Source organism: Pristiophorus japonicus, chromosome 4 (assembly GCF_044704955.1).
Source record: "Pristiophorus japonicus isolate sPriJap1 chromosome 4, sPriJap1.hap1, whole genome shotgun sequence".
Taxonomy (NCBI): domain Eukaryota; kingdom Metazoa; phylum Chordata; class Chondrichthyes; family Pristiophoridae; genus Pristiophorus; species Pristiophorus japonicus.
In genome coordinates, this window is record NC_091980.1 from 133,509,015 (window position 1) to 133,532,980 (window position 23,966).

Below are 23,966 nucleotides of genomic sequence, written 5' to 3' on the forward strand. Positions count from 1 at the left end.
CTGATGATCGAGACAGAAATCTGGCGTCCTTAGAGATCGGGAGATGCCAGTATGAAAATCTATACATTAGAATTATTTAGGATGTGCTTTAGTGTGCAACACCAGCTTAGAACAAGTACCATGGTCATCACTTATCAAATCAAGGCCTCTGTAGTATCATTTAATGAGCATCTCTTCAAGTTTGTAAACCTTCAGTACCCACCACACATCACTTCATACAGTGAAGCTGTCTGCTTTTGGTAAAAACTTATGCACTGTAATAAGAGATAATGGTTGAGCTGCAGTTTGTTTCTGACTTAAGAATTCTGTATACTTTAAGGCAGTGTATTTCGCACCTCGACACAGAACATAAGAGTTTAGTCTTTCAAATTTAGTATTAAAATACAGCAATCCGTTTCATCAGCTACAAGCACAACTCCATCCTAGATCATGTTGATGAAATTTGTGCTTGGTTATCTTTAATGCAATGTGTAAGCTTGACATCTGTTATTTGCTACTTTCCCTTGAACACAGTAACATGACATATCATATTATATTGATGACTTCATACCATAACACCATGCTCTCTTTTAAAGTGCCCTGCCCATTAACATACTTTGCTGCAAACAGTGAATTTGAAGAGTCAGGTGTGCTTTGATGGAAGCAAACTGCAATATATATATCTGGCAGTACTGTCACAAACACTTCACTTTCTTCTCACAAACCTCAACAGCTTTTCTTATCCACATGGAGTGCATTACCGTCCATCATATACTGTCCACATTTAAACCATTTAACTCCTAGGTATCAGTATCACAATTCTGCAACAAATAAGAGTTGCTGATACATTTGATGACAGTAACAAGCTAGAAAAGGTTTTATTTCCCCATCAAATACTCAAACCTTCATCAGATAAAAATGTTACTGAAAATTGCTTCCTCTCTCTGCATTGACATTCATCTTGCAGCAGGGGGCACTGCACTACGCAAGTTAGCAGCCAACAGTCAGACCCCCACCTTCCCATTTTAGATTTTTTTAAATCCTGGGTGGAGAAAAAAATAATCCAGCTGATCAACCCCCGCCAAAAAGAATGACTAGAAACAAAAACAAAGTAGAACACAGAGTTAGAAGTTGCAGCTGCAGTTTTTTTTATATCTAGCTTTTTCTTTTCCCGCCCACACTTTTTTTTTTAATGCAGGCATGTCTGAAAACTCATTTGCCTGAGAGAGTTAAGGAGGCAGTTACCCAAAGTAAATTGTGATGTTAGTTATAGGAACTGTTAAAAAAGTCAGAGTTGCTCTTGTACATAAAATTGTGAAAATATATATATCTTCAAAGATATACAAGGTAAATTTTTAGAAATAACTAATGGTAAAATGGAAATTGGAGTCATGCTGCAAGAAATGGGGCAAATTGATTGATCTGGTAATTAAACAGATAAAGGAGTGGGGTTTGTTTTAGTAGAAGTTCAAAATGCACGTGTATAAAACCTTGGCAGGTGCGAGTTACAGATGGTGTGCGTCAAATTGCCCAATGGCTCTTCATACAATGTATTTCATCTTGGATGATGAAACCTGCCTTTAAGACCTAAAAATTGTACAAGCTGCTGGGGGGGGGGGGGGGGGGGGGGGGGAAAGAGAGAGGACTGTTTTATTAATCTATAGTACAGTTCTGTCCAGTTTCTGGCACTTGGTTTTTTCACACAGACTTAGGATTTATGCTGCATTACACATGGTCATTTTATCGGTAAGGCTACAAAAAGTATGTTTCCTCCAAAAGTCTTAAAAAGACTGCCGTATCGTGTGTACATTCTGAACAAGATATTTTAATCTCCTGTAGGGCTAAATCAAGCATTATTTTCTTAGTATTTGTACTTAGTACCTTGCTATATATTTCTGCTTCCAGATAATTATTTTTCTTCTGAATTAAACAATTAATTTTTAACCTGAATGTAAGAGTCTGACAAATCAGTATTTACTGCCTTTTGGAGTAGAGAATAGTGGGCATCCCACATTGTCTCTGCTGCTTTATAGCATAACTAAAGGATAATGTTTAGTCCATCTGGCATATATGAGCACGCAGGTTTCGGTTCACAAGTGGCATGGTTGCTTATAGAAACTGCCTATCTCCTGCAAATGTAGGTTGCAAATTCAAGTTAACAGTGTTGGAAGAAAACCGGAATCATACCCAAGATCTACAATAAGATTTAGCAAAATACAAAATGTCACTATTAATCTGCACTGCGATGTGAAACAACCGGTAGGTATTCCAGTTCCATTTCCACTAGCAAAAGCCCTGGGTTAACTATGAACTAGAGAAACTGGTAGCATTAAGGAATAGGCCATTTAAGTTAATAAGAAAAGTATACCATCACATAGATGTTAAGGTGAAGGGAAACTTAATTTGCAGACATCTGTACTACATAGGTTTCAAGAATGCCCTTTGAAAGGAACGCAGCATATGATATGACCACCACGTTTTCGTACACTATAACATCATTAAAGAGACAGCTAAGTGCTGATGGATGTGTGCAGCAAATCCGTTTTCAAAATGGACCAAGGGCAAAAAGAAAGATGTTTATGGTGAAATCCAGTACTGAAAAAAATAATCTTGGTTTAGACATTAGTTTGTATTGTTGATGTTAGGCTTAGTTAACTTAGTATATACAGATACACTATGAAGGGGGAGTTGGGGGGGGGGGGGGGGAGGGGGGAGGAATCATATTACAGAAAATACATTCTAATGTTGCACTAATATACTTAAAATCACCTCAAACCACTCCCATTACCAGTGACATACCTGTAACCAGCAGTACTTCAACTTATTATATACTGCCTTCACCTATATTTGAAAGGACAAAATCTATACCTGCACCACTGAATGTTTTCCGCAGTTTGAATGGACATCGTGTAAAGGTTTCACACATCCAACCATGATGCTTCACTGAAATTGTACTAACAGTGGACAGTCCAAGTTCAAACTGCTTAAAAACCCATAATTGTTTGCAGAATTCTCTTATCTCTAGTTTATGATTGAAAACAATGTCTAGCTTCAGGTCTGGTGAAAAAAAGTTTTGATGTAGTCCTGACATTTTGGCTTAAGTGGGACACATATAGATTGCATCCTGTCCACTTGAGACAAGGTTGTGCAAAGTTTTATTCAGATCTGACCAAATATTACATTACTTTAGAAACAGGCTACTGTCTTATTCAAATCCCCCCACTGCTACAGCAGTAGTAAGTGATAAATGTGATAGAAATTTTTTTTAAAGTTAAGAACTCCGTTTTATCCCCAAATAATTTTTAAACATTTTGCAAATACAAGAGTCAAAATGTTTGTAGTTAAATTTAACGATTTATTATACCAAACATATCCAACTGAAAAGGGAAATTTAGTGGTGTGTACACATTTGCTCTTCGCTAGCTTTCTAATGCAGTCTCTACTGCATGCCAGACTGGAAAAGGGAAGCCAGTGATAACTGGGGCTGCATATCACATAATTAGAGGTTTCACCTGGGCCAAGCAATATATACTGCAGACAAACAAATTATCATTAATACCAGTGACAAAAGCACAAGTACAGCACGGTGCATTACCACAAATTTTGGAACACAATATTCAGTTCTGAAAAATCCAACTTTAACATGTCTTCCCTTTACAAAGGCTGACTGGTCTGCTATACATTTCCAGCATCTTCCCTGATCATCAAAAAAAATTAACTCTGCTTTTTTGGGGGGTTCCTTCAGGAGTTAGCATTACTAACAGTTAGGGAGGGAAGTCTATTAAGTTCTACACAGAGGTCTCCCAAAATTTTGACTTCATGAACCACATAGGTGCATAACAATGAGGCTTGGGATTCCCGTATAAAGTTTAAATCCATGATCCCATTAATTTGCAGATACTTTCGGTTGCTGATACCTTAGATCTTGGCATTCTGATTTTGCATTGTTCTACCAGTGAGGCAATAGCGCTAAAAAGAGCACTTTCCAAAACTCCAGGCCCACAAAATTCAAACAGGACACACCAGCAAATAATAAATACAAGCACAAATATGACAGGTTTGTCTGGGCTTCAAGAAAACAGTTTAGATACTCATGATCTTTTGGAGAGGGTGAGTATTAATGGGTGTCTTTAACCGGTTTGTAACTGATTATTTGGATTCCTGCTAACCACCCTGTGATGTACTGTAAATTCCATGACATGGTGCCCTAAGACCGGGTCTGTAGGTTTATTAAGGTTGCGCTCAGCCTATTTCATTACCGAGACTCTCAGTACAACTCCTCATTTTATTCAATATGATCTTTTGATATTATGGGTGTCTGACTGTTAGGAATTTGTTTATTATTGTTGTAATATTGATGTCCTAGTTTGTATAGTGCAATGTCAACTTTTTTAAAAAATTACTTTATTTGCACCTCCTCTCCTCACAAATGCAGCTTTTGCAGTGTAACTCCAACATTCCAAAAATAGACTTTAGAAGCAGCACTTAATGAGTTGCTTCATTTTCTCCCTTTGATCTATTAAATCTTCTTACACAGGACATTGAATAAGGCACCAGCTCCTGGTGACAGTTAATGGAGTGCAACAGAAAAATTAAATACCCATTAAAAGCCATTTAAACCCTCCTGTTCTCAACTCTATTCCACGAAGAAAAAAATATAATCTCAACAAAAGAGTAAAAGTTGCTATTCTCTGGGGAAAGCAATTTTATTCATTAAGAGGTCTATTTAAGGACACAATTAATTCCAAATCATTGTTTTCGAAACCATGCGCTACATTCTGCATCGAGCAAACCAAAAAAACTAGATGTGTAGCTTGGCTTGCAACCAAACCATTCAAAAATAACTTTTTTGGGGGAAAGGTGGAAAAGTAGTTGTATTCTTCCTTTCCCAGGTTTTGCATGGCTCTTATTCCTTGCCCTACCCAGAATCCCTGTGACCTTTGGTGCAAAAAATAATTTCCCTCTTCCAGATGTGAGGGGAAAAAATGACGACTTCGAATGCAAAGACTTCCTGTGATTGATATAAATTTAATAGCAGTAGACAGCTTTGGAGGCCAGGGGGAGCTGTTTGATTAGTTTATACTGGGTTCCATCCAGGGAACATTGCTCCCTTTCTAAGCCAGGCTGCATTTAACACATCCTTACCCACAAACGCAGTCAGCTGTGTAACAGCAAGGTCCGACAGTCTATGCATATCTGATATTCTGTTCACAGAGCCAGTGTCACTTGCTTTTTTAGGTACTACTTTCTGCTAGCTTTGTTCAAGCATTGCTTGTGTTTATTGTTGAGTTAAATCTGGAGTGGAAAGAATTTGATTTGCATCTTCAACACTTTCAATGCGAAGTTTACCCAACAGCAGTAGAATTAGACCTCTTTCATGTTTATTTTGGTTTGGGTGGAGGAGGAGGAAGGAAAGAGAAAAGGGTAAATATGTTAGCCATTTTATAAGTAATTTATGCTGCACCAAAATAAACTTCAGGGGGAAAAAAATCAATGTATTAAAACAGACAAATGAGCACCCTAAATAGCTCAGTTGATAAAGGTGGCATATAATTAAGCTATACAGATTGGAAAGCCCCAAATTTCTGTGCTGAAAATAAGAGATCTCCACCAGGGTGGCAGTGTGACCACAACAACTGGTCTCAGAGCCCTCAGGCCAGTGAGGATAAATTTGCTGGACACCGTTCCCCTATAGCTAGCCAGTCATGCACTCGGAGATGATAGGTGCAATGGCAAGGGTGTACGAGAGCCTCTCAGCAATGGTAATGAGCATGGAGGCGTCCGTCTCCAACATTGCAGAGCTCTGCGCACACCATGGAGCCCATCATTTCCACTCTGTAGAGGATGGTGGACTCCCAGAACTCATGACACGTGTCATGGGCGATGTAGAAGCATTCATTGCAGCACAGGCAGAAGCCCCACAATGCAATGTCTTAGTGCTGTAATGTAGTCAATGGTTGATGGCATCGAATCTCAGACTGCTCTCATGCCATCCCAGCTTGGTGCCATGCAAGCTCTGACTGCTGCCATCGTCGCTGGGTCCACCACAGTCCACCGGGGATCTTATGGTATCTCAAGCCACCAATCTGTGCTCCAGCAGATTGGTAGGGATGCTGAGGTGCTGCCCCAGGGGAATGGTGTAGGTTGGTGGAGCTGGAACCTGGTGTCCTCTCAGGATGACAGCATTCCTGATCCCACCATCACCACTCCGCCATTGCACTTGTCGCTGCCTGTCATCCAGTCAGCCCACACTGCCTCCACCCATCCTGAAGTGGTGCAGTCTACAGCTGGGCCTTCCAAGCCCAGAGCTGGTTGAGGATATCCCACAGGCTGTCTGTAGTCTCCTGGCACCGACAATCAGCAGTCTTCCACCAGCCCTGCTGCAGCCACTGGGGAAATACTATGCGGCAGCAGTAGATTAGGAAAAGGCACTGTAAAGAGAACGGATAGCCCTTGTCTCCCAGAAGCCAGCCGCAAGCTTGATGTGGTGGCTGGAACAGAGTTGCCATACTTGTCTGGCACAGAATGATGGCATCGTGGTTGCTGCCAGGATAGCAGGCATTGATGGTGAGGATTCTGTGTGTATGGTCGCACACCAAACTGCACAGTGAGTGGTAGCCTTTGCGGTTACGGAATAACTCAGGATTGATATGCTCTGCCTGCAAAGCGACGTGGGTGCAGTCAATGGCGAGGGTACGGGGCCCAGAAGAGCTGAGGGCCCAGGGAAGCACAGGCCAGCCCACACTGCGATATGTGTGCACGCTAGGTCCGTGCAGCAGAGCAGGTCTCCAGTCGTCCTGGTTAACCCTTTCCACTGGATAAAGGCCTAGCTCTGTCAAGTCCGTGTGGTGGTTGGTGTGCAACGGTCACCATACATTAAAAAAATTCACGCACAGGCATCTTCCAACCTCTCAATTGGAGTTCAGGACTGGAACATTGGGTCCTTCATCGAAATACCTGTGAACTCGTGGAACCAAGTCATCCTTATTCGAGGTACCGCCTATGATGATAGCTAGTCAGTGATGGACGTTAGAAAGTGATTGCGGGAACCTCCGCTGAGGACAGGAGCAGGCCCGGACAAAGCAGTCCAACGACACTCATGGTATAATGAATTGGACTTGGCCAATATACTAAATGGCAACGGCAACTGGCACCTACAGAACTGCAGCCGGACACGAGACAGCGACTTTGGATGCGAAGAGAAAAGTTGAAGGAGTAAAAATAGGCTGGTGAGGAGGGGTCAGCAAGCGAGAACACAGATCAACGTGCTCACATTCATTACACAGGGTAAGAAACTCTGATACCACTGTTGTTTCTTGCTGCTTTTTAAAGAAACAAAAATCAGCCAGTATCATTCATGGCAGTGTCAAAACCCAAAGATAAGAATTTTCATTCCTTCACATGAAAGAACCTCAATACAAACACCGTATTGTAGGATTCTCTCAGAAAAAGAAAAAACATGGTACTTCTAGCTTTAAATGAATAGGACAAAAACAGAGCAAAGAAATTCGAAGTGTTCACTCGTCCTGAACTCCCACCCACTTACACAAGAGTGTCAGTAATTTCAGTGCTAATCACTATTGCAGCCAATATACATAAGTAAATATAATACTCTTACTTGAGAAAGGGAATGTTAGGGCGAGGGGGGTGGCATTGGTCGGAGAACAGCATTCACGCAAATGGCTGATTTAAAAAGATGTGGTGCAATTGCTACATTACAGATGTTGGGCCCGAAAACAACGCAGAAGCTGAGCATTATTTACTTATATTCTGTACAAAAGAAACTTAACACAAATATCATAATATGTTATTTGGTTTTAGGGGGGGGGGGCGAAAAGAGTGATATGTCCATGTTGCCAGAAAATCTATTCAAGAGTCCAGTTGGCTCCAAGATGACACAATGCAGATGTAATATTAGAATTCGTTCCTCTGTAATCTCTGATCCAATTCCTGAACCAGTGTGTTCCAGGGCATGGTTAATAATTGACCAGCCAGCCTGGCTCTTGATAGGACCATTTAGAGGTAAATCCTTCACTGGGATTCTTCATTCCCAGCTCCAGATAGCATTGCAAGTCAATGCCTTAGTTGTGCATGCAAACACTGAGTAGTGCCCTGAGCTAGTAAGTTGTGCAATTTTGGCTAATGAACCTCCAACAGTACTCCTACGCATACCTGACAGTTCCTAAACCTTTTCTCTCGCCGACCAGTATTTCAAATCTCGAGCTTAGGTAAGTGGCTGTATCTCAATAGGAAGCAAGTGTGCATTCTCTATCTGGCAAACAGAAACTGGTCTTACATGGATTTCTCAGTATTTTGGCTCTGACTAACAAGCGTAGCAAAGCATGATGATGAGTTTCCAGGTAAGTCAGGTGCTTGACTGGGAAAAAAAACATTAATTGTGGGTAACAGTTTGACAACTAATATACATGCTTTAAGAGCAGTGCAAACCAACATGTGAATGCAATAGTGCCTGATTTACATTGCTCTATGGGAAGTGAAGCTCGGCTCTACATGTCTAGATGCATGCACAGCATTCTGCTCCCAAGCATATGAATGCCAGTGATGTTTTTATGATAGTGAAGAACTGACAGGACAAAGTGTTATTAGCAAATATTAAAAACTTAAAAGGCTTGGTAGCATTCTGAACTTTAATGTTAAAGTTTAAAAAGTGCTCTTCCCACTATTTGGAGTTATACACATGCAGCGTTGAGAATCCGGAGTTCTGGAATCCGGACCGATTGGTGGCAGGGTCATCTGGAATCCGTAAAATATTCCGGAATCTGGACCCACCGACCTCGGGCCTCGCCTCTGCTGCTGCCCTTACATCGGGGCCACCTCGGCGGCCCACCCGAACATCTCCTCCGCGATGGAGCCGACCGGCCCAAACAGCTCCTCGGCGGGGCCCCGCCCGAACACCTCGTCCTCGACGCGGCCGGCCCGAACACCTCTTCGCCACCCCCATTTCTGACGCTCGAGTATTTCCGGATTTCTGACTTTAGAAAGATGATTGAAAGTCCGGAAAAGCCTGGAATCCAGAACGGCCTCGGTCCCAAGAGTTCCGGATTCTCAACGCTGCACCTGTACTGCAATTGGTTTGAAGCCAAACTACTGCCACGAGGCCTCAGAAAAATGTATTTGTTTGCTTTTAACTGCAGTTATACCACATTCTGAATTCATGCAAAGCAAAGCCACATTGAATTCACACAAAAGTTTCAGTGGAACTGGCCTATTAATTATCTAGCTGGAAGGCTCTGTGAAGGCATCACCATCTCACCTGTGCTGCTGCGAACATGAACGGTTAGTGAGGATGAGGGTGGACAAAGCAAGACCATTGCACATTTTAAAAATCTGGGACCATTTCATTAGAGCAATCTTCATCATTAAGCAGATTCAATTTTCGAAGAGCCGATGGCTCAGTCGGTTAATACTGCCAACTACTTGTATTTATTTAGTGTTGAATGTAGAAAAATGTAGCAAGACACTGATATGAACAAGATTAAAGAGAAATGGCTGAACAAATAGGTTTTAAAGAGGCGTTTTAAGGTGGGATGTTGCAAGGCAGATGGGTTTAAGACAGAGTGTTCTAGAATGTGCCGAAGGCTCTGCCATCGAGGGTACAGCTGAGGAAGTTAGAAAAATGAAGGGTGTGAACAGGGATGTGCAAAGGTAGGAAATAGGGGGGGCCTGGATGGAGGGAATTCCAGATAAGCAATTCAAAGTTGATGTACTGAGGGATGGGGAAGCAAATGGAGACAGACTAGTAACAGGGCTGGTGAGTTACAGTCCGTCTGAGGTCGGATGTGGCGACTTAGTTCTGGATCAGTTGGGAGTTTATGCAAGCTGGATCTTGGGAGGCTGGCAAGGAAGCCAAGGTGTGACACAGAAGTGCACAGCTAGACTATGAAACAAAACAGAAACGGATGAAAATACACAACAGGTCAACCATAATCTAGCAAAAGAACAGTCCACATTTTGGGTTTGCATCCCATTTCAGAACCCACTTGAACTATGAAATCCAAAATTACTGATTTACCACCTCAAATTATTCAACCAGGGCACCCACCATGTCAGTTTTTCACTCCAGTGTTAAGTAGTTGAAAATACATTCACCAGACACAAAGTTTAAACAAAATTTGTAACTGTACTGCTTTATGTTTTCCATATTTCAAGCTGATATAGTATGAATTTTTCAAGCACCCACATCAGAGTATGTGTTGCAAAGCCCAAGTTAGATCCGGCTCGTATAAACACCTGATGTGTTTCAAATCAATATCAAAACTTGGGGTATGTGCTGCACATATAATTTAATATCTCTTCTATATATACCTAGAGAGATTGAATTCAGTCCAAGCTAATCTGACCCAAAGTGAATGCAATCTTTATGGGAGAAAAACTATCAACTAGGCATAAATATGAACCCGCACACTGTGCCAGTAAAATAAAAGGCTATCTTGTGCACATTTCAGATATGGTTCCGTACAATTATAATATTAAACAGTTAGCTGATTTAGAAATTATACTGCACAAAAGCTAATGTGTATTTAATAGCTGCAACTCTTGTGACCACAGTATTTGGTTGTGAATGTAAAGTAAAGCCTTAGTGATGGTTTTAAAGTTTTAAATTTCCTTAACCTCAAAATAGTGATGATCTGTTTCTCATAAATGTAAAACGCTGTGACTATGATTACATGCCCTACTGATGAGACAAGGAGTAGTAAGAGTGGGAGTTGAACTGCATTAAACAAACATTGAGAATTACTCTGTAATGTAAATATTACAAAGTCTCAGTATTGTATTTAAAAGTTCTCGTACTCTGGTATTCCAATTATACCTAGATATTTTTGCCAAATTTCCCTTTTTAATCACACACCCACAATTTGATCCACCCACTTAAGTTTCTCGTGGAACGTTCAATAACTCAAGACCCCCAAAGTAGTGAAGCTACCAGTATGCCAAGAAGTATGTGGGCTGAAATGTTTCAGCAGCCAAACACAACACATACATATGTATTTTTTTTTGCTTTTCCCCTTGCGTTTTTCCCCACTTCAAAGTTCCATCAATGGCCATAGTCAGCTAAATCTAATAAGCAACATCTGAATTGATGTTACTTAAAAGAAATTGGTCCATTGTTTGTGGAACATTTGATTCTCAGCAAATCTGTTCTCTATTCGTCTAAACAATTCTTAAGGAGGTCGTGGCTACAAAAGCAGTTAGCTGAGTTTATAAAACATTATAAATTGGCAATTCAGGTTAAAATACAACATGTGTTTAAATCTTAAGGACTAATCTCAGCTAACAGGTTATCGACAAGGAAATCAAAAGGGCAAAAATGACGACAGAATGCTACCACGGGGCACTAAACAAACACTAGGCACTTGTGACAAAACACACAGATCTAAACCATCTCAAGGTACAGAAGTGTCAGTCTAAAATGTTTGTTTATTTGGGTACCTTTTTAAAAACAAAATTATGAATTTTGTGCTCAATGTGAGCCATTTACTACTCGGTAATGGGTACTCAGTGTCAAACAGTACAATTAGATGCAGAGTAAAGGAACCTTCTAATTTTACCTCATTGATATGTCTCAGCTCCAAGCTTATGAGCTCCCCTTACTGCACCAGTGTGACATACTTCCATTCCTCACATCAGTCACTCTGTGGCCTCTCCAGTGAGATGGTCAATTTAAGTCCAAATTAGCAATAGTTTTGTGATGGAGGGACTATGCTCACTATGTGCTGGTTTGTATTTGCCTTTTAATCAAACAGCCAACATTAATTTCAACAGCATTCTGCTGCTCTCCAAAGTGCTACATAATGATTTTAAAAGTGGATTCAAAAGAAAACTAGTGAAAAATCATGTGTCTGTTCAGTTTTAAAATAAAGAGTAAATGCTGGGAATTAAGCAACAAAAATTGTCACGAGGTACAGTACATTTTCAGCATTTTCCAATTTGATTTCTATTTCAATTAATGCTCTGCTCTCGATGCTGAAACTCAACGGTATATATCTTACCAATTCTCTAATTCCCATTTACCAGTTTTCCACAAATGGAAGACTGGACAATTTTCATCCGAGCTTTATTTTCACAAGGTTTTGTTTGTGTCTTTTTGTCCTTGCAAATCCAAATTATTGTGAACCGTCACGACAAGTTTTATTATGAAATGCCAAGAAAATAGATGCAAAATTAGAGCCAGCTCGCCCTCGTGAAAATTTGCCCAATTTACACTGTTGCCAAGATAACCCGATTAAATTCGCCAAAGGGAAACATGAAACAAAAATGTAGAACTAGTTACATATGACACAGAAACGGGCCATTTGGCCCAACCAGTCCAGTTCAGCAGTTTGTCAGAAATTTAATTCAATTTATATGACAAAGGCTCAAAGATAAGATTATTGTTCCCTTTTATTTCCTGTACACTTCAAGATTTGCTGTTCCTATTGCTGTTATTTATTCAACTACACCATCTGGTTTTTCTAACAGTACCTGCAAATGCCAAAATAATCAAGATTTTAAAATGAAAACTAATTATTTTACTCCAAAAAAGAATGGATTCTTTGGCAGAATTGAACTCTTGTGGTAAAATGAATACATGTTTTAAAGAGTCATTTTAGGGTGCTAACTGGTAGTGCTAACCAATCACATGCTACACAAAACTGGCCTTTTTCAATTAATTGGCAAATACCAGAGTCTCAACCAATGAGGTAGTGATGGGGACTTTCTGGACTTTTAAAAATAAACAGTAATCGGGACAGTCCGAGAGCCCAGGCCTCAGCATCTAACCCTGTTGCAATCCTCAGCTTCAGCCCTATGCCTCCGCGCCCCATCTCCACTGGCTCAGAGGCAGCCCTGACAGCGAGTGTTGCTGGCTATTTACCTTTGCCAATTTTGTTGCACTACTTCTAGAATGAGGGAGTGAAGGAAATGGAGGCAGCACTGCAATATAAAAGGGACAGTAAAAGCCTAGAGGGAATTTGATGAGACTAAAGTGCATGGCTATTGCTATTAAATGCAAGATCAGATCCTGTAACATGCAACAGAGACAGGATGCAACACCACATTATACATGCAGGACATGAAACAGTTGACATATCAGATCTGAACAACCGTGATTAGAAGCCACAAACATTGAAAGTCAATACAGGACTTGGTTTAAAAAACCTTATATTCTACTAATGCTAATCTGCTCTTGAACTAAAGTAACCTCTTGACTTATATGCTGAAAATGCTGTGTAATTCGTATTCTACCAATCCATTGGTTTCCATTTTCACTATGACATAATTTATCCAAGGCAACTGAACAAACATGATTGAGTTAAGTTACTGATCACCAGTAGTTGTAAGTAACTAGATTTGAACAAATGGGAACAACATGTTACAACAGAAGTAACAAAGCCTTTTATTATAACTATTTTTCATATGACTTTTGTGCTCGTTAAGGTGAGGGATATTAGTGCTGGACAACAGAAGAACTTTACATTCTGGACACCCAGTGCCAGCATCAGGGTGTCAATTATGGGAGGTCTGGGAGAGTAAAGATCCCTCCACTCGTGTGCCGAAGGCCCGACCTCAGAAAAGCATCTCCTGCAGCAGAGCGACTTAATTTCCCACACTGGCTGGCCATTCTACGTCCCGAGTGAAATTGCCAATTTAATGCTAATTAGAGCCAGCTTTGCACTGCTGGCCCATAACTACGAGGAAATGGATCAAGACTGTTTAAGCTTGTTTCACATGGGACTCAGTCAGCAGAGTCTGGGCTGAATTTGAAGCCAGGGTCCAAAAGGTGAAACATTTCTGTTTAACCTACTGCAACACAATCGCTCTTTAAGAAAAAATTAAAACACTATTATAATTGACAACTGAAATTTGGATGTAAGCAAGCTATCAAAATACCATTTTCATTAAACTAGAGACTAAAAATAAAGAGCTAATCAATATTAGCAGTTAAGCAGAGAAACAGCGCTCCATAACCAATTTTAAGTTGTTTTTACATTGGAGTAAGTGTTATGACATTGCACTGGGTCCCTACTTGTTGATATTACTCAATAAACTCCAACATCTCAGTAAACTTGTCGGATTTGCTATAGCCAGCAAAATGGAAACCCCATTTTTTCCCCCCCAATGTGTCCTTCGGAAACCTGGTAAGTTCATTTTGATGCTTCCACCAACTGTGCGAGTCCTACACAGAGAACCAGTAACATTAGTCTCTCACTATACTGATTCATCACCTTAAAGTGTTACTACCGGTACCAGTGACAAATATGCAAACACGGTTCTTCACGAGTGCTTTACAACTCAAAATACTCTCCCTGCACACAACCCAAGGAAAAGACTAATTCTAGGATTGTAGCACTGGGTGCTTTCCCACAGCTTTTGTGGACAGACTAGGAAGCCTTTCATATCACACGTGTTACAGAAGTCGTAGTGAAGAAGCTAGTCAGGTGCCATAATGTTTCTCCACTTAAACAAGAGAAGACGACAAAGTCCTTCTGATGGAGCAAAATGACAAATCGATGTTACTCAACCAGTAGTCGGTCAAGCCACTGTGGCCAGCCATCAACACAAGACCAGAGGACGGAGAGACTCAGATTTATTTTTTATAAACAGCTTGGTTTAAACTTGTGTTCATATATATTTAATGGACTCCAGACAAGTGTAAAGTATACCTGAAGTTGAATGCCAAATCTATAGCCATGTTCACACAAAACAGAATGTTATTGCTCCCCATCACAACTTTCTCTTAATATGCTAAATTATACTGGGTTATGCTCCTACCAGCCAGTGTTATTCTACTGTGGTTGGGAGGGTGGGGGGCTGGGATAGGGGAGAAGGGCTTCATGGCCAAACCCAATCTTTTCCTCACCTGCACGTTCCACTCACCAGCAATGAAAAATGGGAATGCTGACAGATTTTGTTCTTTTATTAGCCCAGTGCACCTCAGTCAGAGTTAGGGTCCTGACTTCGTTCTCCTTCCCACCCACCCCCAGAGACCTACAGTTTTACACTGGGCACTGCAAAAGTCGTCAAAAAAGAATTCTAAAAGTAGACGGTTAACCACTGATGTAAATGTTTCTGCACAACATGCTATTTTGGGTGGGTTGCACTATACCATTGCTGTTATTTTTTCCAAATTTTATTTTGGGAAAATATCCATGGGCACAGTAAATAACGGGCATCAGATGACAGCGAGGGCAACATCCATTTTTACTTTACAAGTAGGTCAGATTTTTTGACGAGTGAAATATAATTCTTTATCACAATGGCTTCAATATCTAATATCCAACTTGGTATAACAGATATTCAATTTTCACTTTGTGGGTTTGACAACTGAACCAGCAAAATGAGCTACATACACAATAATGAAGATCGTGAAACAGATATTCTCACCAGTGAAGATGGCAATACTCAATTAAAATGTAGTACCATATTCACCCATGTCACTGTCAAACACATAATTGAGAGCACAATCACTCACCATCAGAGCAGGTTTTATTACCATTACAGGAAAAAAGGACACCAGCAAATCTCTGAATTACCTAGCAAGAGCTAGAGTTGGGTAGTCATATTGCCTGAGGCCACCAGAAATTCCAAAAGAGCAACAGCAGTAGTCTATTCAGATATCTCCCATTGTATCTGATGTTTAACATTTTCTACTTTCATATAGTACATTAAGGAACAGAATACTGAAGCTACATTTCCAGCAACACCCCCGGGATTCCACAATGAACAGCGAAGTTATACAGCAAAAAGAATTCCCAATTTAATTGCATTGCAGAACAGCAAGCGTTTTGGACACTGGGAAGGTTGAAAGAAACTGGACTAGACTATAATTAGGTTGTGTCGAAGATGCTGCTATAACATTTAACATGATCAGCAACTAACATGAGTAGCTGTAACCCCGCTCTTCCCCTTCCATTTCATTTGGGTGCCTGAAAATCATCATTTCTGATCACTCGTCCTGAACCAACAGGGAGATCCAATACTTCTCACGTTATTGGGCACGTATGCAACGCGGACAACCAGTAGCATAAGGCAAACCTCAACCATGCATCTGGCACCAATTTCTTTAAAAATCCGTACACATTGGCCACACCAGATAAATTTTGTAGCACACTAAAACCTGCAGTAGGCTCATTCCAATAACAGTATCAGAAACTCAAAGTTCAATACACTCCACTCTATCATAGAAATTTACAGCACCGAAGGAGGCCATTTCGGCTCATCGTGTCTGCGCAAGCCGACCAAGAGCTATTGAGCCGAATCCCACTTTCCAGCTCTTGGTCCGTAGCTCTGTAGGTTATGGCACTTTATGTGCACATCCAAGTATAATGTGGTGAGGGTTTCTGCCTCGACCACCCTTTCAGGCAGTGAGTTCCAGACCCGCACTAGTCTCTGGGTGAAGACATTTCCCTTCATATCTCCTCTAAACCTCCCCCCCGCAATTACTTTAAATCTATGTCCCGTAGTTATTGACCCATCTACCAAGGGAAATAGGTTCTTCCTATCCATTCTATCCAGGCCCCTCATAATTTTATACCATCATCATCATAGGCAGTCCCTCAGAATCGAGGAAGATTTGCTTCCACTCTTAAAGTTCTTAGGTGGCTGAACAGTCCAATACGAGAGCCACATTCCCTGTCACAGGTGGGACAGATAGTATTTAAGGGAAATGGTGGGTGGGACTGGTTTGCCGCACCTTTCCGCTGCCTGCGCTTCATTTATGCATGCTCTCGGCGATGAGACTCGAGGTGCTCAGCGCCTTCCCGGATGCGCTTCCTCCACTTACGGCAGACTTGGGCCAGGGATTCCCAGGTGTCAGTGGGGATGTCGCACTTTATCAGGGAGGCTTTGAGGGTGTCCCTGTAACAGTTCCTCTGCCCACCTTTGGCTCGTTTGCCGTGAAGGAGTTCCAAGTAGAGCGCTTGCTTTGGGAGTCTCATGTCTGGCATGCGAACGATGTGGCCTGCCCAGCGGAGCTGATCAAGTGTGGTCAGTGCTTCAATGCTGAGGATGCTGGCCTGGTTGAGGATGCTAATGTTGGTGCGTCTATCCTCCCAGGGGATTTGTAGGATCTTGCGGAGGCATCGTTGGTGATATTTCTCCAGCGACTTGAGACCTCAATAAGGTCTCCCCTCAGCCTTCTCTGTTCCAAAGAAAACAGACCCAGCATCTCCAATCTTTCCTCATAGCCAAAATTCTCCAGTCCAGGCAACATTCTTGTAAACTTCCTCTGCACCCTTTCCAGTGCAATCACATCTTTCCTGTAATGTGGTGACTAGAACTGCACACAGTACTCCAGCTGCAGCTTAACCAGTGTTTTATACAGTTCAAGCATAAACTCCTTGCTCTTGTATTCCATGCCTCGATTAATAAAGGCAAGTATTCCATATGCCTTCTAAACCACCTTATCTACCTGGCCTGCGACCTTCAGGGATCTGTGGACCTGCACTCCAAGGTCCCTTTTTGTTGGTACCATTTAATATGTATCCCCTTGCCTTGTTAGATCTCCCTAAATGCATTACCTCACATTTATCCGGATTGAATTCCATTTGCCACTGTTTCGCCCACCTGACCAGTACATTGATATCTTGCTGCAATCTGCAGCTTTCTTCATTATCAACCACAGTTGATATCGACCAAACTGTATTCAATTCAATGTATTACAAGCACAGAAAGTTCACGACCAGTCACTGTGGTTATTGGCTGACCAAATACACACTCAGCTCCATGATCCAAAAATAATTTTTTGCAACGTAAAAGCTTGGAATTAACTAGAAAATTTACAAAACCTTCAACTAGCCGACACAGTGGAATTCTATCAGTACAGAGATTTCACTCCCCTTCTTAGCCTTTAAGCGATCTGAGAACTTAAATGCAATCGAAATAAGGGGAAGATTACTACTTCTCGCCAACTGCTGTTTTAATGGGCAGTTCAAAAAATAGCACCTGGCATTGCTGGAATCCTGGAATTTGATTACAGATATAATGTCCCGAAACCGAAAACCTTGGAACCGAGGCCATTCCGGTTTTCGGGTTTTTCCGGATTTCGGAGAAGAAATCCAATGTCCCGAATGCGGAAACCTCATGGACCATTTTCGGGTATTTACGGATTCCGGGACAATCAGACGTCCCGAATCTGGAAACCTTTGGGCCTAGTTTTGGGTATTTCTAGATATCGGAGACATCCCGAATCCGTAACCCTTGGGCCAGCTTTCGGGGCATTACATCAGACAGCCCGAATCCGGCAACCTCGAGGCAGGGCCGGGCCGTGTATTGTTTGGGATTCCTGCTTGGAAAAAGGTCTGTACAGTTTAAAAGTTTGGTTTTCTGGAAATATTTCCGGATTCCGGACAACGACTCTTGCAATCCGCACAATGTCCAGTTTTCAGACAGTTCCGGTTTTTAGAACTCTGGATTTCGGATGTTCTACCTGTAATAACAAACTGTAAACAGAAGGAAATTCTCACAGTATGGTCATCAGGTGAATTTGAAAAGCTCTGGCTTTCAAGCACTCAGAACCGACTTTATAAGCAACATGGCTTGTAGGCGCGTACTTATATATATATAAAACACAACCATTAAAGTTTGACTATTATAATAATTTAAGCTCAATTGCACAATAGGCTAATACAGGAACACATTGGGCCAAAAATCGCAGTCTCTCCGGCGCGTACGATGTGCACACACACCCATAGAGGCCCCGCAAGTGCCGGTTCTAGGCGCACGATGCACATGCTCCAAAATTTTTTTTGACAGTTCTAACACATCCCCGAGAAAAGGGCCTTCGCGGGCGGAGATTTGGGCTATTTACTCAACTCTTGCCCGGCAAATGTCCTTCAAGCTCTTACGCATGATAATAGCAGATGTAAGGCCTGCTTTTACCTAAAAGTTTTAAAAGATAGAAATATAAAATGTTACCAAGAATTTTTATATTAAAAGGTAAGTTTATTTTTACCCCATTAAAACATTAAAAAAATTTCAAATAAATAATTTTTTGTCTAAAACATTTAATTAAATCCAATTTCAATTAATTTTAAATATATGAAGTATTTTCCTTATTTATTTAAAATGTGTGTGTTTTTTGGGGAATGGCACAACCGGAGATCACCATTACTGTGAATGGAAATACGCAATTTCCATTGGTTGGTCTGGCCCATGTAATCCCAAGCTTCTCATACGCCCCTGGAATATGTGGGCCCCTACGCTGGACTTCGCAGCTCGGCCTCAGAGCGCAAATCTAAGTTCCTTCGGGGCCACTAGGTATTTTCATTTAAAAAATTTAGTCGGAGACATCCACCCCGCGGGAAGCCTCCGACCGCAATTTTTGGCCCAATATGCCACAAGTTGTACATAGCCTTCAGAGCAAGGAACCACCGAGAATGAAGATCTTAGCTGTGGCAGGCAGTTGGGTTGCTACAATTGGCTTCAGAACCGCAGGTTGGGGAGGGTAAATTGACCAGGTTTCTAGCTCTTGATTGGAATCCAACAGCTCTGGTGGCCCTGTACATTTGGAGACATCAGGTGAGAACAGGATCAGGCGATACCCCTTGTCGAATAGCCTGCCTGCATTTATGGTCTAAGCAGACACATGAAGAATGGTTACCTGAAGGCAACATGTGCCCTTGGAACCATACCTCAGTAAGGAATCAGCAACTTTGGAAGAGGAAGGAATAAAATTAGCAGAAAATGAAAGAAAAGTAAACAAAGCATTTATGCTACCGCTTTTACTAGTTTCCAAATATGCACTTATTCCACAAATCTGAACAAACTATAATTTATAATCTAAGATTTCTAATTATCTTCCAGCTCCTTCTTATTGTTGTTTTAGTGAAAAGTTCAGCGATTCTTTCAAGTACACATTCCTCAATTTTCCCCATCCTTCCACTTCAGGAAGACGATCGTATCTGCACCTCCTTCCAACCAGAAACTTTAAAAAGTGAGACACCTGTACTGCATTGGGCCTTTAGTATTTACATGTTTCCACTCCTTCGCCCTCCCTTCCAAATAACAAGCTGGATTTCATATTCTAATGAAAACACAATCACTTGACCATTTTATCAAAGAAGTGGCCTCAATTTGGAAATGACCATATCAGTGAAATGGGTTTGCTCTGGCAGGCAGGCTATTACCAATGTCATCAAGTATGCTGAAAGGCAGATGAAGGACAAAAACTGTACTATATTAATGAACACTTATGGGAATGCTGAAATGGCTTTATGTGGTGGAAGGCTAGTGTAGCAAACAAAATGTTGCAGCTAAAATATTTAGTGGTATTATTTCTATACATTTTAAATGACTGTTACATTATCTTTCAGGACCAGCAAACAGTTCTAAAAAGACAAAGTCGACACTTTGTTACTTCATCCTTTTGTATTACAGAGCACCTAAAGTGGATAGCCCCTTTCAAAACAGAAGCCTCTGTAACAGCGCACCACTAAATTATTAATAGCATCAACACCGTCCAGGTTCATTAACTTTTAAAGCAGACAGCCAAGGATAAGGGAAGCATGTGAGGAAGAATACACTGGGGGAAGAGATCAGGATCAGAAGGTGAAGCAGCAGGGTAGTACAAGGCCAGCCGCCAATATTTTATCTCTCATCATGGAGGCAGTTCTGGTTATCTTGTTCTTTCATATACAGGCTCACTTTACTGTAAATCAAACACTCTTGTAAATAATTAGCTATGCCGTAGTATACTAGGCACAAGGGGGAAACTCCATTCACAGGAATGAAATTTTAATAGTCAGTCAACCATTCTGCAGCACTGGAGCTGGGAAGAATAATTGGTGAACATACAACAAAAAGAGCTGTGGTGGGGTGGAAAATAAAACAGACTCTCTCAAGCACAGAACAGAGTGCTGCCTCCTGTACAGTCAATCCTCATTAGTTCAAACTTGAGAGGGATTGGCAGGTGAGTTTTTCGAAAAATGTTCGTTGTTGCGGTTTACCATGCCAGGTCGGAGCACCACTAATTTTAATGGAGTTTCAGCTGGGACTGAAAAGAGAAGAAAACTTGGAACAAGAGCATAGTTATAAACAGTTCGTTAGAGGGGATATGATTGATTTTAAGTCAGGGGAATCTGCAGAGGAAGTTGCCAAATATGTTTATTCCACGGGTGAAGGAGACGACGTAAATCATAAGTGAAATATACGGTATGCAGCATCCTATTTATGTGATGCATATTCCAGTTTCATGCTAGTTTGTTAATAACAATCACCAGAGTCTGGGTGGTGCAATGATCTGGTTCAAATCATTTTGGAGCAGTTCCAATACAGTTCTTGGTAGACAACTCAAATTGCACCTACTTGGCAGTCTTAGAGGGGTCAAAGTGCAAGAAACAGAAAATGTCACTTTGGTGCAACATGGGATTTTCTTTTGAAAATGAATTGAGCCAAAGTGTTGGGAGTAAATTAGAAGAACTTTTACCTTGCTACCTAACAACACTTTTACACTAGGTGCTCAAAATGCAAAGTGCTCCTTTCTGTAGCACCAATACTCCCTAGACTGATGAGCACAAATTTCAGAGTTAATAAAAGCAATTTAAAAATAAAATTAGCTTCTTTGTTCAGTCCTGACACTGGGACAACAATTTTTCCTTTCTCCCCTCCCCAGAAACTGAAGTGCCATGTTCTTGACTCAAAGAATTTTGAGAGAAATTGTGTGCAGTTGGCAGCAGGCACAATGTACAGACATGTACATCTGAAACTCACAATCCTCGGGACCAAATCCGTGCCAGATGTCGGGTTGTCGGATTTCGGACCTCGCCATGGACCGAATCCGTTCCGGGTTTTATTGGATTTTGGACCTCGCCGCGGACCGAATCCGTGCCAGATTTTGTCGGATTTTGGACCTCGCCGCGGACCGAATCCGTGCCGGGTTTTGTCGGATTTTGGACCTCACCGCGGACCGAATCCGTGCCGGGTTTTGTTGGATTTCGGACATCGCAGTGGACCGAATCCATGCTAGATTTCGGGTTTTGATGGATTTCAGATTTTGCCAGATTTCGGGCCTCGCCGCCCACAAGTCATCCGCTCCTTGCCGCTCACCAAAATGTCTGGTTTTCGGACAATTCCGGTTTTTAGAAGTCTAGATTCGGGACGTTGCACCTGTACTACCATAGCTAGCTGCACACAAGCAACCTAAAGGAGGAGCCCAGGATTTAACATTGCCTAGGACCCAAGTGTGTCTGGACTTGAAAAATGCCAGACTACTTTCTATTGGCCTGCCAATAGGAACTAGTAGCAAGATGATACAGAAAGCCTGGAGATCGGTAATCGGGTGGTGACAGCATCTCAGCATGAACATAAAAGTTCTTCCACTAGCATCTTGTTTTTGGTACCAATGCTACAGAAAAGCTCCAGTGCTGGTATTAGGTGCAAGTTGTTACGGTTACAACTTGTGCTCCCAACAGCTAAGTGCGAGCACACCATTTTTTCCCCTTCAAATGCTGCTGCCTCACATCAAAGTATTTCTGGTCAATTTCTTACATCACATACCAGTAATAAATTGAGGATCATGCATGAGATGACAGCTATTCATCAAGTGCCATCATTGGCCACTTGCGTTGCATGATTTCACTTGATAGATTGTAAAGGGAAAAAAGATAAATCATTAACCACCATATAAATTTTCTATGAGGCTTTTCCAACAAAGCCAGTGACACAGTTGCTCTCAGATATTTTAACATTTCTTCTCTAGTACTGAAACAGGACAGCATCAGGATTTTGGCAGCAGAATTACATTTTACAGTGTTCATGACTAATTTCTGAAGTACTAACAGATGCTAACCGTTAATTTGGAGCACAATGATATTTATTAAATAAGATAGAAATGTGTACCTGTCCCTTTAAAGCCATTGCTCAAATACTCCTTGTAAGGAAGTGATCTGTATAGGCAAATCCCAGTAACTATAGTGTATTATAGAAACATTGAAACGTGGAAAATAAGTGCAGGAGTAGGCCATTCGGCCCTTCGAGCCTGCACCACCATTCAATAAGATCATGGCTGATCATTCACTTCAGTACCCCATTCCTGCTTTCTCTCCATACCCCTTGATCCCTTTAGCTGTAAGGGCCTTATCTAACTCCCTCTTGAAAATATCCAATGAACTGGCATCAACAACCCCGACATCAATTAGAAGGCAATTGTAGCTGCTTCTAAGGACCCAAGTTTCCACATGATTTGCGCCTGATTTTTAGGAGCAACTGGTGGAGAACGGACTATCTTAGAAATCGCAATTCTCCACATTTTTTTTTCTGCAGTTCTAGTCAGGTAGAACAGTTCCACTTTGGAACAGAATTTTTTCTTCAAAGGGGGGCGTGTCCGGCCACTGACGCCTGATTTGAAAGTTTCCACAGTGAAAAAGTACTCCAAACTAACTTAGAATGGAGCAAGTGAAGATTTTTGTAGAACTGAAAAAACCTGTTCAACACATTAAAAAAATCAGGCGCAGGTTACAAATTAGGCGTCCAGAACGAGGTGGTGGGGGGGGGGGGGGGGGGGGGGGGGGGGGGAGGGAAGTCATTAAATTCTACAATAAATCCTTATTTATACTTATACAAATAAATCCAACCTGAATAAAAATTTATAAGCAAAGAAAAGATTAAATAAACCATCTTCCTACCTGTGTGAAAGTGCTTCAGCCAGGGAGAATGCTGCAGCAAGCCTCACAAAACGAGGCAGCCGTTCCCGAACGCGGGAGGGGGGGGGAGGAAGCTGTTCCAGACGGCGGGAGGGAACCGACCGACCGACCGAAGGGGGGGGGGGGGGGGGAAAGGAAGCCGTTCCAGATGGCGGACGGGCGGAAACCGACTGAACGCGGGGGGAAGCCGTTCCAGCGGCGGGCGGGAGGGAACCAACCGACCGAACGCAGGGGAGGAAGCCGTTCCAGACGGCGGGGAGAGACCGAACGCAGGGTGGTAGGGGGGCGGGGAGCCGTTCCGGGCGGGCGAGCGAGCGGGGGGAGTGCGGGACCGACTGACCGAACGCA

General features: G+C 41.8%; 1 protein-coding gene across 5 annotated transcripts in view; it reads right to left on the minus strand.

Moving 5' to 3' along the window:
* The window catches only part of clint1a (clathrin interactor 1a), a 215,066-nt gene that overhangs the window by 86,917 nt on the left and 104,183 nt on the right, over positions 1 to 23,966 (minus strand). The gene's annotated exons all lie outside the window — the stretch shown is intronic.